Source organism: Chiloscyllium plagiosum, unplaced genomic scaffold, assembly GCF_037043375.1.
Source record: "Chiloscyllium plagiosum isolate Xiang-an unplaced genomic scaffold, Cpla_swu_hap1 HiC_scaffold_19, whole genome shotgun sequence".
NCBI lineage: Eukaryota > Metazoa > Chordata > Chondrichthyes > Orectolobiformes > Hemiscylliidae > Chiloscyllium > Chiloscyllium plagiosum.
The window spans coordinates 37,593,157-37,608,016 of NW_028270157.1; the positions used below are offsets into that span (position 1 = coordinate 37,593,157).

Consider the following 14,860-nt stretch of genomic DNA (forward strand, 5'->3'; position numbering starts at 1 on the left):
AAATTGCCTGAAAAAACACCGTTAGGAACTGTAAATGGGGATTTTTTTTTTTGTTTTTGGTGCTTTATCTTCTAATGGAGCAGACATTTTCACCATCTATTTGCACAATGCTTTTTTTTCAACTAATGGAAAGTGAAATTCAGACATGTTTTAAATTAGGCTGGTGATCATCCTCTTGGTCTATTTTCTGTGTAGAAGAGGGAACATAATGACCAGTGTGTTCTGTTAAATATCATATTCCTTACCTTGTAAATCACCTGAAATCTATGTTACCCTGAGCAGTGGTACCGATGATTTTCTATTAATATGTTAAAGAGAATGCATCAGAACACATGTGCAAATAACATAAAAAATGCACATTAAATTACTTGGTTTTTGAAGCCAAGACAACATTTCACCTTTTAAACTTATTAGCCAATAAAAACATGGGGCCAAATTTTCCTAAGCAGTATTAAGACAGAAATGAGGTATGATGTCAATAAAATAACACAGGTGGCTTGTGTGCCAGTCTGCTATCTGTTCTCCTATCTTTCCTAAGGACAGCAATGTACGAAGGACAGGCAGGAAATTAAATTGACTGCCTCATTAATTAGATGGATTGAGGTCATTATGTAGCTCATTGAATGATCTTCCAAGAGTTTCATGCATTTTGTTGGCTATTAGGAGTACTCTGAAGTTGTTGCAAACTGGGTGGGAAAAGGGGTGGCAGAATTTTATTAATTTGAAAAAAAGATGGAAGCCTGCACAAAACGTGCTTAGCAGTGATGAAATTTCACTAACCTATCTTTTTCCTACCTTATCCTTGGTCCCAGCTTGCAGCTTGTCTGACCACTTTAAAGGTAAAGATAATTTTTTTAAGACCAGGCATAGACAGCAGCCACAACAATCACTGCTGTTCACTTCTCTGATGACCTGTTGCTATTCCTGCCCATTAATTGGTGGCAGACCAATTTCTAGGATTGTCAATGCTCTAACCCTGTGAAAAGCTAATGCTTCACTGCAAGCTTAAATTTGTGGTGGCTCTACAAATTGAATGCACCTTCCAATTCCTGCCTTTGACACAAAAGTCTGACCCTTCAGTTCTGAATGATGCAAAAGTTTCATACTCTAATTTGTAAGTTTTCATATGGGGTAATGATTAAACAGTGAATGCCCGAAGTCTTTGTTTGCCTAAAACGAAGACTTTGTAGGTTTCCGTTAAGCTCAGTCAAAATTCGAGCCTAAATCACATAATACTAACATCCTCCTCAAGGGAAGGCAGTGGCATAGTGGGAAAGTCAGTGGTCTAGTAATCCAGAACACTGGACTAATATTATGAGGGCATAGGGTCAATTCCTGCATGGCAGTTTGAGAAACTTGAATTCAATAAAACATCTGGAATAAAAAAGATAAACTAATCTAATGATCACTATTTAGCCATTAGTGAACCAGACAATGTTCTTCTGGAAAGAAATTCTCTCCTTATCAGGTCTCACCTTCATGTGGTTCCAGACCCATGGCAATGTGTTTGGCCCTTATCTGCTCTCTGGCTAACTAGGTCTTCGGTCTAATGTTCACATCCATGAACAAATAAAGAAAATTCCTCTGTTCTTGCTTCTGTACAGAGCACCTCCACATGAAAACTTCTTGACTTAATGTTCAAACCCCTTTGTGATTTAGATCTGCTCTGACTTGCAATCTTCGAAAAGTTCTATGTTCCTCCATCTTTCATAGTCCTGTTCCATTACCTCACCAATATTTCCCAAAAGGAGGAGCCTATGACTTCCTTCTTCTCTTTATGTATTCATTAAATCCTACCTCTTCTGACCAAACTTTCGGCTATTTGTCCTATGTATCATTCTTTGACCCAATGTCAACTTTTGTCTCATAATGCTCATCTGAGCTGCCTTTGGATGATTTCCTACATTAAAATTGCTATATAAATACAACTTGTTGACTTATATGAACAGAGCTCTAACATACTATCCATGTTGTGGAATGGGAGACCTGTCTCTGAAGGATAGAGATTTATCTAAGAAAGCAGAGAGTAAGTGGGATGATTTAAAGGAATCATGAAGCAATTGTGTTTATTTTCTGGGAATCTGTTTACACATTTACTGCTTTGAGGAGAAAATCTGGTTTTCTCTTGGGAATTGTTTGTTTTGAATCTATTGTTTCCTAATCCACAACGAAATTTGACAACAGAAACTTGTTTTGATACTGCACTTGTCACCTACAATATTTCTCAAGGTGCTTTGCAGAGGAATAGCAAGAGGAAAGATGCACTGATGCAGGAGATGGTGAGAGAACATTATTCAATACAATGAACTTTGAGGAGGCAGGAAAAAGTGAGGCTGTGGTGACTTTGGCAGGAAGGATAAGGATGTCAAAATAAATGGTTCAGGAATAAGAACTTTATGCAGACCAGTAAATAAACAGACAATAGACAAATCTATTGTAGTATGAATGAGATCTGCTTTGCTTGAGATAAACTTGAGTTTATGAAGGGTAGCTGACAGAAGACCTGCAAAATGTGGAATAAAATATGGAAGTGACAAGGGCAGAGATGGGAATGATGTGGAAATAGCAGAAAGTCTACTTCTTGACATCCAAATTAAATATCTTGGGAGATTCATAGAATCATACATCTTAGTTTAAATTTGATGATCTAGCTATGATTGAGTTTTTTGAAAAAGTAACAAAGATGGTTGATGAGGACAGAGCGGTGGATGTGATTTATAAGGACTTCGGTAAGGTGTTCGACAAGGTTCCCCATGGTAGACTGGTTAGCAAGGTTATATCTCATGGAATACAGGGAGAACTAGCCATTTGGATACAGAACTGGCTCAAAGGTAGAAGACAGAGGGTGGTGATGGAGGGTTGTTTTTCAGACTGGAGGCCTGTGACCAGTGGAGTGCCAGAAGGATTGGTGCTGGGTCCACTACTTTTTGTCATTTATATCCAAATCACTTATATGAGCATAGGAGATATAGTTAGCACTTTTGCAGATGACACCAAAATTGGAAGTGTAGTGGACAGCAAAGAAGGTTACCTCCAATTACAACGGGATCTTGATCAGATGGGCCAATGGGCTGAGGAGTGGCAGATGGAGTTTAAGTTAGGCAAATGCGATGTGCTGTATTTTGGGAAAGCATATTTTAGCAGGACTTATACACTTAATGGTAAGGTCCTAGGGAGTGTTGCTGAACAAGGAGACCTTGAAGTGCCGATTCATAACCCCTTGAAAGTAGTCGCAGATAGATAGGATAGTGAAGAAGGCGTTTGGTATGCTTTCCTTTATTGGTAAGAGCATTGAGTACAGGAGTTGGGAGGTCATGTTGCGGCTGTACAGGATGTTGGTTAGGTCACTTTTGGAATATTGCATGCAATTCTAATCTCCTTCCTATCAGAAAGATGTTGTGAAACTTGAATGGGTTCAGAAAAGATTTACAAGGATGTTGCCAGGGTTGGAGGATTTGAGCTATAGGGAGAGGCTGTATAGGATGCGGCTGTTTTCCCTGGAGTGTTGAAGGCTGAGGGGTGACCTCAGAGGTTTATAAAATCATGAGGGGCATGGATAGGATAAATAGGCAAAGTCTTGTCTCTGGGGTGGAGGAGTCCAGAACTGGAGGGCATAGGTTTAGCGTGAGAGGGAAAGGATATAAATGGGACCTAAGGGGCAACCTTTTCACACAGAGGGTGGTGTGTGTATGGAATGAGCTGCCAGAGGAAGTGGTGGCAGCTGGTAAAATTATAGCATTTAAAAAGCATCTGGATGTGTATATGAATAGGAAGGGTTTGGAGGGATATGGGCCAAGTGCTGGCAAATGGATTAAGTTGGGATATCTGATCAGCATGGACGAGTTGGACTGAAGGGTCTGTTTTCGTGCTGTATGATTCTATGACTCTATCTGTAATGCATTCACTGTTGCTGAATTTTTGATGCAGGATATCCTATTAAAAGTTATTTCAATTAAAACAAGTTTGATAACTTAGCTATTGTAAATTCAGTAATAAACATTTTGACCACTTATTCTCCCCAGGTAAGAGCCTAATTGTACGTTGTTTCATAGGTTGAGCAATCACACAGCATGATCACTACTTCTCAGTGCACATTATTAGCACCTTGTTGTGGTTGCTATGCAACAACCAAGCAACCTGTGGCAATGTCTTCACTGGTGCTAATAATATGAAATGGTGTTATTTTGTGATGTCTGTCAATGGAATCAGATACACAGCATTCTAGCTAAAGATATGTAAAATATCTAGACAGATGCCAATAAGATCAAAATGTGACTTGCTAATGCTGCCTACCAATCAGTATAGTTTGAGATTATAACTGTAAAAGTTAAAACAGGTTTAATATGAGAATGTCAGTGCTAAGCATCTTCACAAATCCATGTAAAAGTAATTATATTGTGATTTTTAAACATTCTACAGACAGGATGTGAACATCGCTGGTAAGGCCAGCATTTATTGCTGTTTCTAATTGCCTTTGAGAAGATGGTGGTAAGCCACCTTCTTGAACCTCTGCAGTATGTGTGGTTTTGGTACACCCAGAGTGCTGTTAAGAGAGGGGCTTTCAGGATTTTGACCTAGTGCTGTGATTTCCCCATTTCTCAATTAGGTCTGAAGCAGGAGGGAAACTGATGGTCAAATGAGGTGCGCAGAAGGAAAGACCAGTAAAACTTGCAAATGGCACATTCTAGTCCTACTCTTCATGTACACTTCAAAATAGCACTCCTTTACATTCACGTCCAAGTAGTACTGTGTGTTTTCTCTCTGTCAACAAATCTATCAGATCTTCTAGCGATCAAGTAGCTGACAGGCTCATTGCAGGTATTAAAACTGCAGACCAGGATGACCTGCCCAACTGGAGTTGTAGCTAGTCAGAGGCAGCCTAACAGCAGAGGTTGTAGTTGCTGCAAGGACAGCCCCACCCTGAACCTGATTCCCAAGATGGAGTATCAAATTCTGTTTGGCGAACAGAACCACAACAAATATAGAGTATCACCGTCAGGAAAGGGAAGTTTTATTTAGGGTAGAGTGGTGGTGTTTCTGGGGTTGGGTTGATCACAGGGAGAGGGATCAGAATCAAGGGAATGGGAGTTGCTCTCAGTGGCCTGTCCTGGGTCCAGTCTCTTGGTCTTGCATGAATCACTCTCCTGCCTGCCTGTATTGGGTTACCAGTCAGGTTGGCCAACTCCTCCTTTTCCCATCTGGAGCTGAAGTCATTAATTGACCACTCAGGGCCTCAATTGAAGCCAAAATAACAAGGTCGAACTTGGGTCTTCCCAAACAGAATTTTATTGAAGCCTGGTTGGGTAGGTCTGCCATCAACCTAGCTAATTAAGTTGACTTCCCACTTTTTCAGCCTGATAGATTTAGCCCACAACAGGGAAGGAACAGTGAAGCATTTCTAAATCAGGATGGTGGATGCTTGGAGGGAAATGTGATGGTGGTATTGTTCTCATGCAGCTGCAGCCTTTGTCCTCCTACGAGTAGAAATCTTAAGTTTGGAAAGTACTATTGAAAGAGCTTTGGTGAGTTTTCCCAATGTATCTTATAATGGTACACACTGTTGTAGTTGCATATTGGTAGTGGAGGGAGTGAAAGTTGGTGAATGGGTTGCCAGTTGAGTTGGCTGCTTTTATATTAGATGAGATTAGATTCCCTACAGTGTGGAAAAAGGCCCTTTATGTAAGATGTTGAGTTTCTTGGAGATTGGAGCTGCATTCATTCAGGCACTCTACTTTCAAGGGGTTATGCCATCACACTCCTAACCAGTGCTTTGTGGATGGTGGATGCATTTTGGGAAGTCAGTATGTGAGTTACTTGCTGCAGAACCCCTATCTCTGACCTGATTTTGCAACCACTCTTTTGGCTGGTCAAATGTGGTCTCTGATTGATAGCAACCACTAGGATATTGAGAATTTGGTGATAGTAATGCCAAAAAGATGGTTAGATGCTCTGTTATTGGAAATGGTCATTGACTGGCACTTGAGTGAAGCTGGCATTCTGTAGGCAGGAGTCACACAATATCAGGCGATAGTCCATCAGGTTTATTTGAAATCACAACCTTTTGGAACGTAGCCCCTGAAGTGGATACACTCTAAAAGCTTCTGATTTCAAATAAACCTGTTGGACTATCACCTGATGTTGTGTGATTTCTCATTTTGTCCACCCAGTTCAACACTGGCACCTCCACATCATGGTGTTCTGCACGTTATTCTGTTTTCTGTTCAACAGTAGATACAAAACTTGAAACTAAACTTCATATTTATGAAAACACTGACAAATTATTCACCAATTTACATTGGAATGTACTATCACAAGGCTGACTTATAACTCTACAATTAATCCAACTGTGAGAGCATAGCATCAGAAGGGAAAATTGAAAAATATTTAGAATAATAACCATAAAATGCATAATAAATAGCATTTGGAATTTTCCTTCTAAAATTAAGTGTTTTAAAATTGAATGAAAGCTAAAAGAAAAACGAATATATAAATACATTTTGTAAACTAAAATATGTGTATAAGAATGGATTGGATTCTAGTCCAACCCAATAATGTTCTGAAAACTCTGTCACATTCCCTGTTTAGCAACGTAACTGTTTGTTTTCACAGACCTGTCATATCTGTTTCCACTTCTGATTTGCTACCAAGGTAGAATTGGTATATTCGGAAGGAAAGACCATCAGAAATTATACCTACTTCATGTTGTATTTGGATAAACCTAAATTGAAAACTTTCCATGTAAGTGTATTAATCTGTAACTGCTCCATTGATTTTGCACATAAACAAATCATATGCTTTGAAAAAAAGGCAGAAATTGCCAGAGAAACTCAGCAGGTGTGGCAGTATCTATGGGAAGAAAGCAGAGTGAACATTTCGAGTCCAGTGACTCTTCATCAGAACTGGTGTTTTGCTTTGATAGTGAGCATATGGGCAAGGAAAATCCCAGGGTCTGTTCGTGGTGTCTGCTGAGATACCAGGATATCTTTAGGGGCTGAACAGTTGCCTCAAGTGTTCTGCGATGTTAAGAAGGAAAATATAAAGATGGTTTAAAAGATAAACGTTGCCCCAGCCGATGATTCCAGTCTGCCTTCAAATATGTTTAGTGCTGCATGTTAGATATTGAAGTTAGTCAACAAAGCACAGCCAACACATTAACAAAGAAAAATAAACATTAAAATTTTCACATCAAGAGATTTTGCAATGTTTTTGGGAAACCAGGTATCTTGCGGAGCATTATATTAACATGATGCTAGCTTAATTTTATTACTGGACAACTCAAGATTCCTGAATAAAATAGAGCTTGATAGATTTTTAAAAAAAAAGTTAGTTAAAATGGTTGTCAGTCACTGGGACATATTCACATGAGACTGCAGACTTCCTTTAACAACACAATGAAATTTTATTATTTTAATACGGTATATAAAATGTAAAGCGAAACAAAGCTTCAACCTGTTTTGTTTTATACTAACCAATGGAGAGACTCAAATCCAGGGAAAGTACACTCCATCTCTGAACTTGTTTGGGTTTAGTTAACTGGCTGCTGACAGTTTGTTTGCTGTGGAATGTGGAGACTATATGATGCGTTTTTTTTCCCAAATCCACCAGCATGAATTCATCCACAATGGCAAGAGACTAAACTTTCTCACTTCTAATAACCGCAGATTTCTAACCAAACTCTCCTGGTTTCGAAGTTTCACAAAACAAACCTTTCCATTGAGGTGACTGTGTTTTCCCTGAACTGTTTTATCCTCCTTTAAGAGAAAATTTGCTTCTGATCCCAGTCAGGTCAACTCCAAATGGTCTTAAAAATTTTAAATCGTTTGGTTTTATTAACTAAATTCAATCCTCCACTATCCTGAACTGAAGACAAGCTCATGGCCTTCACTGTTTGCTCTACCTGTCATAAAAACTGCCATATAAGCATCTGATTCTATTAACGCTCCACAGGTTCACAGTCATCTACTCTGCAACACATCTGAATTAGGTCACTGTTCCAAAAGGACTGCCTAACCGCATATATTTTTTTTTAAAAGCTAACTTACTTGTGTTTAGAAACAAATTTCTTTCTTTTAAAAGGAAATGAATATGCCCATTTTAGAAACCCTTCATACACTAACAAAAAATATATTTCTTGTCAATTCACAAATTGGACACCTGAATTTGGTGTCACTTCACTGGTTATTTGAAAGGCTTAAACTAATGTAACAAAACTCAAATAGTAAAATCAACAGTACATAGTCAACATGGCTTTGTGCATGGGAAATCGTGTTTCACAAACTTCATTGAGTTTGTTGAAGAAGTAACAAAGAGGATGGATGAGGGCAGAGCAGTGGACGTGATTTATGTGGACCTTAGTAAGGTATTCAACAAGGTTCCTCATTATAAACCGGTTAGCAAGGTTACAGAAGAACTAGCCATTTGGATACAGACTGTCTTAAAATAGAAGACGGTGTGAACAGTGGTGTGCCACAAGGATCAGTGCTGGGTCCACTGCTTTTCATCATTTGATTTTGATATGAACATAGGAGGAATAGTTAGTAAGCTTGGAGGTGCAGTGGACAGTGAAGAAGGTTACCTCAGAGTACAATGGGATCTTGATCAGATGGGCCAATGGGCTGAGAAGTGACAGGTGGAGTTTAATTTAGATAAATGTGAGGTGCTGCATTTTAGAAAGGCAAATCAGGGTGTAGGTATAGTTTTAGGGTGCAAGGGGAAAGGTTTAAAAAGGGACCTAAGGGGCAACTTATACATTTAATGGTAAGGTCCTGGGGAGTGTTAACAAAGAGACCTTGGAGTGCAGGTTCATAGCTCCTTGAAAGTAGAGTCACAGGTAAATAGGATAGTGAAGAAGGTGTTTGGTATGCTTTCCTTTATTGGTCAGAACATTGAGTAAAGGAGTTAGGAGGTCATGTTGCTGTACAGGACATTAATTAGGCCACTTTTGGAATATTACGTGCAATTCTGGTCTCCTTCCTATCAGAAGGATGTTTTGAAACTTGAAAGGGTTCAAAAAAGATTTACAAGGATGTTGCCAGGGTTGGAGGGTTTGAGCTATAGGCAGAAGCTTAATAGGCTGGGGCTGTTTTCCCTGGAGCATTGGAGGCTGAGGGGCGACCTGATGGAGGTTTATAAAATCACGAGGGGCATGGATAGAGTAAATAGACAAGATCTTTTCCCTGGGATCCATAACTAGAAGGTAAAGGCTTAGGGTGCAAGGGGAAAGATTTAAAAAAGGGACCTAAGGGGCAATGTCTTCAAGCAGAGGGTGATCATGTATGGAATGAGCTGCCAGAGGAAGTAGTGGGGCTGGTACAATTGCAACATTTAAAAGGCATCTGGATAGGTATATGAATTGGAAGAGTTTAGAGGGATATGGGACAAATGCTGACAAATGGGACTAGATTAATTTAGGATATCTGGTCAGCATGGATGAGTTGGACCAAAGGATCTGTTCCATGCTGTACATCTCTTTGACGCTATGACTCTAATAGCTTCCACATGGCTTTTCTATACACATCTCATAATGGTGTGATTCTACACCTTTTACTTTCTTCAGTTAATTGATGTACATTTTCAGTTATACCAAGTAATTTTAATGTTTTTCTTTTGCTTATTACAAAATGTGTTTCCTCCGCATTACTAGGCATTCATCTGTTGATTTGTTTTCATAAATTGGACTGTGTTCTTGGTGTATGGGCCATGTTGTACACAATCGACACTGTGACTATGTAAAGCTGGCTTGGTCTCTCATTCCCAGTGTTTTAACATGATCTTAGTTATTGGTACAAAGTTAGATCCATATCTTTTGGCTTCTGTGGCATCACTCATCCTGAGGATTTTACATTTGTGGAAATGATTCAAACTGCCCTTTGGGTCCTTGAGCAATAGGATTACTAGGGTCTGACCTCAACTAAATATCATTACTGTTTTCAAAATATTTTCTTAAATTTCTGTGATGAAAAACCAGACAACCACTTGTTAAGACAAAGCTTGATACAAAACATTTTATTGATCTGAACTCAAATTTTGTTTGATAATGTTTCTGTGAATCATTTTATATGTTTTGCTACATTAAGATGTTATGTAAATGCAGTTTGTTGTTTTTAAAGTCTGATTATGGTGGTGTCCCGGTCTTTCTTGTTCACAAACAATCAGAGGTCAATGAATTTTAAAGCAATGCATATGAGCAATTTTGTAATAAATTTGATAAGCTGACATTGTTTAATTTTGGAGAAAAATGCTTTCACAGCACTGGCATTTGAAATGTTAATCACATTCCACTTTTTTTAAGCTCACAAGACCAGGCTTTAATTAAAAAAGCCAAATTATTTAATGTTGAAAATAATCAAAAATGATTTGAACCATGGAAATTATGGTCTGAAATGCGGACTTTTAACTGTATACTGTATTGTAAAAATTGATACTGTTCCCGTTGGAACCTTTTCCTTAATTGAAACATTTCTTTGTATTTGTTATTAATTGAAGATTAGTGAGTTACAAACCTTGATTATAGATAATAAATAAATAAATGTGATGGTTCCCTTTAACTTTGTTTTCCTAAACTGCTTCCCACTTCCAAGTTGAACAAGAAACGTTTATTTTCCTCCAACCTAATTTGCCAGAGAAGAAAATAATTTCACAGTTTGCATTACCCACATACTTAACCATAGTCTAAAGTATGCAAAGTATTTATTTCCTCTAATTCTAAAACTGTTAAACACACAGCTTTGAAGTTAAATGGATAGTGTCCTAGGTCAGCTGATTCACCAATGAACTTCCCTCCAACATAAGGTCAGAAGAGGACATTCGCTGATGATTGCACAATGCTCAATACCATGCAGCAATACCTGAACAATATCTAACCTGGGCTGATAAATGGCAAGTAACATTTCAGCTGCATAGGTGCCAGGCAATGACCGTCTGCAAGAAGAGAGAATCTAACCATTATTCCCTGCCATTCAATGTCACAATCATTGTTGAATATGACTGAGCTGATCTAGTCACTTAAGTAATGTGGTTTCAAGAACAAGCCAGATGCTAGGAATCCTGCAGCTAGCAACTCATATCTCAACTCCCCAAAGTCAGTTCACAATTTACAAGTCATAAGTCAGGAACATAATGGAATACACTAACAACATTTGAGAAGCTTAACATCATCCAGTACAATGTAACCCCCTTGACTGGCACCAGATCTACAGTTATTCACTTCTCAACCTCTTGTCCCATCAACGAATTAAAAAAAACTCTCCACTGCAATACCATAGTGGAGGGTGATCCCAAGGATAATGTGAAGGTTCACTTGAAAGTCAATTATCATGTCCAGAGTTTCATTCAATGATGTACCACTTGAATGTATGTGAAAAAAATCACTCATTCAAAAAAACACTTGTCATCGAATTTGGCAGCTTCTCAAAAGCTTGCCTTTGGCTGATCTGTCTGGTTGTTTGTGGCTCAATCTCTTTACATAAATTTCCTCTAGGATTTTATTCTTTGATCTGCTCCTTTAGACCACAAAATCCAGAAAGAAGAATGTTCTCTTTTATTACAAGTATTGTTTTGCAACTATCCTGACATAAACACAATATGAATTTTTGGTTTTAAATGTACGATATGCTATTGCTAATTTTGTGATAAGTGGTTTCTCACGGTTGGTGCTACTAATCACAAATAAAAAATAGCTGCAGTCCTCTGTAGCCTGGAGTGTACTTTTTTTTCTGTCCAGTATCTACTCAACCACAATTTATGACTCAGGAATCATGTAGTTTGTTGAGAGTGTGGTGCTGGAAAAACACAGCAGGTCAGGCAGTATCTGAGAAGCAGGAGAATAAACGTTTCGGGTTGCCTGATTCTCCTGCTGCTCAGATGCGGCCTGACCTGCTGTACTTTTCCAGCACCACATTCTCAATTCTATAATCTCCAGCATCTGCAGTACTCACTTTCGCCTAATCGTATGATTTGTGGTCACCATATATTGCTGACAATTAGCAAACAGGGTGCTAGTGGACATCTAGCTTGTGGTTGATGCCATCTGTTGTCTGAAAATGGTGGTGCTTGGGCCCATCTGCATGTGCCCCTGCTCAAAACAGAATTTTACATTGGCTCCAGAGTCCTGAACCTCCCTCAAGAGCCCACGCTCCTCAACTTCAAGCTACCTCTTAGCTAAGTGTAGTGTCTTTCCACCTTGCAAAGAGGTGTTTTTTGTGCAGGCTGTTGCTGCACACCTTCCTACGTTCACTGCCCAGAAATGCCTTGGCCGCTTATTAGCTGTCGGACGGTGGGGATCCCCAATGGAGGGCGCTTTACACAGGAGTCCTCCCATTTTCCATCAAGGACCTGGGGTGGAGGGTGTTGCGTGCAGCAGTCCCATGTAACCGCAGATTGTGGCAGTTCATGGACTCCTAGCTAAATGTTTATTTTGCAGCGCAGTGGAGTCTGTGGACCATGTATATATTAGTAGTGGATGTTTGCATCGCTGTTTTTAGTTATTTGAAAAATCTTTTGATGCATTTGTTTGGTTGCAATTCAGCACCATGCTCCTAATCTTTGGGCATCCAGTGCAGAGGAGAGTAGGCAGATAAGAGGAACTCTTAGAGAGACTGCTCCTGGACCTGGCCAGGCTGGCTATAAATAGGTCCAGACAGCCGGGTCTGGAGGGAGCCATCTCTACTGACTGTCTGTCCTCTGGGGTTATGTTTGTGCCCGGGTGTCCATGGAGCAGGAGCACACAGTGTTCATCAGTGCTCTCGATGCCTTTCGAGAGAGGTGGCATCGCTGGGGATACAGTGCTTTATCTCCCACCCCCACCCCTGTTATTCTGTTATTTTGAAAATAATCCCCTTTTCGTTTAAAATCTTTCTCTGACACACATTCTACATCGTTTCCAATTTTGATGTTAGTTCGATGATCATCCTTATTTAGGATGGAAGTTTCCACTAATGATTGAAATGAGTGCCCTGAGATGATGATTGTTCTCCTTCTATTCTTTTTGCTCACTCTACAAAGAAGGAACCTGATTCAGAGACCTTTGCAATTAACAGAAAATATCAATTGCTGATAGTGTTTAATTCACTAACATGAAACCTCACTATCTTTAATTCTTTCCTGACCATGTCCTGAGACAACATTTTAAATCTTAGCATAAAAGCTGTCTTTACTCATTCTGCTATATGCAAAAGAGGTAGGTATCAATCTAGTTTCAAAGCATGATTATAATCTTTGCTTCATTGCATATTGATATCTGGATAATGGAACAGTTTTAAATTTTAAGGTAGTGTGTCTTTCAAATGTTCAAGCTGCACCGTCTTAGAATCACACATTTTTTTTGCCTAATTTCATATCGTCCTTTAGAAATAAAATTCTTATTGCTGGTGTTAAAGCAGTACAGTGAATTGAGCTATAATCTGTGCTCTGAAGGAAGATGGGACGTATATTTGAACTACTGGATGTACATCTGAATCCAGAAAATGAGCCAAAGCTGAACAAATGCTTTAAAATAAGGTGAAACAGTCCACAATACAGATCCTGATACAAGGTGTAGTAGTGTTTGACTCTTTTGCAAGGATGAAAAAGCATTGCAGGTCCACTGGCTCTGTAGAGTTCATTTATATGTTACAGACTGGATATAAGATTGTTGAAATTCTAAAATTTAGTTTCTAAGAAAGTCTGGGTGTATTTCCACCACAGAATTTTGGTTCTTGATACATTTGGTTCATTTTCAAACTTATTGTTTTTGTATTAAATTTCAGCTATAGGTGTTGCCCTAAATAGTTTGCAGGATCCATTTACTTTCACTGGAAGCTAACCACTGAATTAACAGACATGCAGTGCACTGCAGGTTCGAAAGATAAAACTAGTTTGTTGCTCTATTGTTTCTTATCCTGGATTTGATGGCAGGCTAGATCTAGATAGGAAGTTATCTGATTTGATTATTTTAAACAAATACTTTTCTTTAAATTTAAGTAACTTCAGGAGGAATGAGGCTTAGTTGAAACCAGTTAAACCAAACATTAGAATAAACACCCAATTAAGAGTCACAATAAAATATTAACGATTTTGTCATCCTGTTTTAGATGTTGACCGATCTGAAGTATATGAATTGACTGCTATTTAAACAGAAACGGATACCTATTTAAAACAAACAACTGACCTGACCAGTATTGACAGTTTCTACTAGACCTGCTGTTCAATTTGACACCACCAATCCCAGATTAGAAAAGAATTTCCTTGTGAAATGCTGACAAGCTTGCACGTAGATTAAATACTGACTTTGATCGTTGGCATATATGATAACAGCTGTAAGCAGCTAATAGTGTAACCATGGCAACATTCTGGACATGCAGGGAGTACTTCCTATTTCAGAATGCTAAATTATAGCAAGGCACGAAGACTAGTAAACTGAAAAAATCAATTTCTTGTGATGTACTGTGGCTCATCAACTCTGACTAACATTGAAAAGAAAAAGAAATAAAATACCATCCTTCATGGATAGGAAAAAATGAGGACTGCAGATGCTGGAGATCAGGTTGAGAGTGTGGTGCTGGAAAAGCACCGCTGGTCAGGCATAAGCCCTTGCCCGAAATGTCGAACCTCCTGCTCCTAGGATGCTGCCTGACCTGCTGTGTATTTCTGGCATCACACTCTTGACATCCTTCATGGATAGTCAAGCCTGTTTTCATATTACATCAGTGCTAAGCAAGAACATTATATAAAATTGAGCACAACAGCAAAAAATGGACACTTGAGATGATGGGTGAACAGGATGCAATCAACGTTTGACATTTGGCACCCCACAAAAATGCATTGCTTCTGCTAGCCAATGTTTAAGTTCCATTGATACTTATGACAAAACATGAGATGTGGG

At 38.9% G+C, this 14,860-nt stretch overlaps 2 protein-coding genes across 7 annotated transcripts in view; one reads left to right on the forward strand and one right to left on the reverse strand.

The window, feature by feature from the left end:
• The window catches only part of immp2l (inner mitochondrial membrane peptidase subunit 2), a 532,661-nt gene that overhangs the window by 233,918 nt on the left and 283,883 nt on the right, over positions 1-14,860 (forward strand). The window lies entirely within an intron of this gene.
• The window catches only part of LOC122559662 (leucine-rich repeat neuronal protein 3), a 48,940-nt gene that overhangs the window by 4,671 nt on the left and 29,409 nt on the right, over positions 1-14,860 (reverse strand). Inside the window, exon 1 of one of the 5 annotated variants that reach the window (XM_087997229.1) lies at positions 796-813. The exons of 3 other annotated variants lie outside the window; for them this stretch is intronic. The gene's annotated coding sequence lies outside the window, so the exon portion shown is untranslated. Of the gene's footprint in view, positions 1-245; positions 264-795; positions 814-14,860 lie in introns of those variants that run through there. One more of the 5 variants, XM_043709512.2, reaches the window with a different exon arrangement.